General features: G+C 36.7%; 1 pseudogene; it reads right to left on the reverse strand.

The window, feature by feature from the left end:
* Positions 1 to 508: 508 nt before the first annotated feature.
* LOC111732050 lies at positions 509 to 627 on the reverse strand (annotated as a pseudogene).
* Between the last annotated feature and the right edge of the window lie 1,980 nt (positions 628 to 2,607).

The following is a 2,607-nucleotide window of genomic DNA, read 5'->3' on the forward strand; positions in this document are numbered from 1 at the left end:
CAATGAAACACAATGAAAAGCCCAGAAATAATCCCACGCATATACAGTCAACTAATATTTGACAAGGGTGCCAAGAATACATAATGGGGAAAGGATAGTATCTTTAAATAAATGGTGTTGGGAAAACTGGATAGTCACATGCAAAATAATGAAATTAGACCCCTATATCTTACACCACTCACAGAAAATAACTCAAAATGGATTAAAGACTTACCTGGAACTGTAAAACTCCTAGAAGAAAACATAAGGGAAAATCTTGACATTGGGCTTGGCAATGGTTTTTTGGATGTGAGTGACACCAAAAGCAAAGACGACAAAAGCAAAAGTAAATAAATGAGACTACATCAAACTAAGAAACTTCTGTACAGAAAAGGAGACAATAAAGTGAAAAGTGACCTTTGGAATGGGAGAAAATATTTGTAAACCACATAAGTCGAGGCAACCCTTGGTTGACCTCACAGATTGCAAGGACCTTGTCAGTTTACAATCCCTTATTTTTTATTTTTTACGCCTACAGCACCTACTCTTCCTAGGTGGCCTCCCATCCAAGTACTAACCAGGCCCGACCCTGCTTAGCTTCTGAGATCAGCAGGGATTGGGCTTGTTCAGGGTAGCACGGCCATAGACCACAGTGGAATATTATTCAGCCTTAAAAAAAAAAAGAGATTCTGCCATTTGCAACAATATAGATGAAACTGGATGACATTACACTGAATGAGATAAGCCAGACACAGCAAATAAAAAGCTGCAGGATCAAATTTATATATGAAATCTTAAAATGTTAAAAAGCTGTCAGCTGATTTTGAAGTGATCAACATTACAAAGCTCGATTAGACTCTCTTGCTATTTATCAGTGTCTGTTAATTCACCCTAAAATATGTGAGAAAGTTACAGATCTGGAAAGGACCATAGAAAATGCTTAATGCAATGAAGACCTATCCTGAATGATCATTCAAACCCCTAGGATAGCCTTAAAAATTACAGTTTTCTGAGCCCAGAACCTAGAGATTATGATTTAATAGATAAAGTATGGCTGCTAGGAGTCTGTGTGTTTAAAAATATCCCTGGCATATTAATGAACAGGTAGGATTGATAACTCTCGAATCAGTTAAATTTCTCATTTTATAGACGAGGAACATGTAATGATGAGAGGCAGATTGAGCTTCCAATGCAGGAAATTGAATGACGTTCTCTTGATACTTCATCTTTTACTCATTCTATAATACCATATGGCAAAAGAAGATATTAGAATTGGTGGTATTTTCTGCAAGCCAGGGCTACTTCCGGTGGTATCTTGGCCATCTGTACTGAACTCAGGTTTATGTTCTCATGCACATGATGTGGGCAATTTACCAGAGGCAACATTCTACAGTGTCACATTGCCAGGTTGTTACTGGTGTAAAGTTACCTGAGCTAGGCTGCCACATCAAAATGGAGCAAAATGTCAAGTAGAATCCAGATGTAAATTAAAATCAAGAGAATCAGGAACTGAGAAGTCAGTGCAAGAGACAAAAAAAGGGGGGTCTGGAGGCATTTTTGAATATTATCTTGGAAATCTTATTATGATCCCATGTTTCTAGTCATAGCAAAATGAGACAGGAAGCATATGATTATCAAGGCGATGTACGCAGATCAGCTTGCTGTCTTAATCCCTTTGCAACCAAGGAAATAGTAGGTTTATATGTATAGTTAGTAATATATTATAAAATTCATTAGCAGAAAGTTGCTCTTGTGACTAAATATATCTGCCTGATAAATGTAATACTAATATTAAGATAGAGTATTTAATAAGATCCTATTCAAACTCATAATTTGAGAAAAAACTTTAGAGCTTGCTGTTGCAGGCAGCAATTTCATGCATGGAGAACTCTTTTTCCATTTTTAGTACTGGTTAAAATCCTTCCGTGGTGGTTGCTTCTTATTTATAACTTTACCAAAGCCCTCATCTACAATCTATCATGCTATTTTTTGTTTTTTTCTGAAATGTTTGAAACTTTAGAGCCTGGCCATTGTAAGACTTGGATTGTAATCCTGACTTTGCCATGAACCAACTCTGTGACCTTGCAAAAGTCCTTTTTCTCCAGACTGGTCCTAGTTAGAGATGACCACAAAGGGCCCTTCAACTCTAAGAGTCAATGAGTACGTAATGTGCGGGCAGAAATAAAAATAAGATAGCAGGTTGCATGTGTGAGGGGGTAATGTGGAACCAAGACTGATCCTAGTTCATCTTTGGGAATCAGGAATAGAATGAACAAATAACGTACACCCATGCTTCACTTTCTCTCTTTCTTCCCCTACCCCCAAATATCTTTACCTCTCTTCTTGCACTTTGAATGTTATGTCTCTTAATTCAAGCTTTGTCCCATGAATTAATAAGATTTTGCTTGAATTTATAGATCTCAAATTATAGATGTAGAAAGTTATTGAGGCTTAAAATAAATTTTAGCAACAGATGATTGCAAGTCTTCTGCTTCATGCTGATAGAGAAGGAAACCTTCTAAAAGTTGGGAAAAAATCCATGAGTTGCACTCACTGAAATGATGTGTAATCACAGTTAAACATGACAAGCTATTTTGTTTCCTTTTCACAAGATTCAGTTACAGTCTT

This window comes from Pteropus vampyrus, unplaced genomic scaffold, assembly GCF_000151845.1.
Source record: "Pteropus vampyrus isolate Shadow unplaced genomic scaffold, Pvam_2.0 Scaffold421, whole genome shotgun sequence".
Taxonomy (NCBI): domain Eukaryota; kingdom Metazoa; phylum Chordata; class Mammalia; order Chiroptera; family Pteropodidae; genus Pteropus; species Pteropus vampyrus.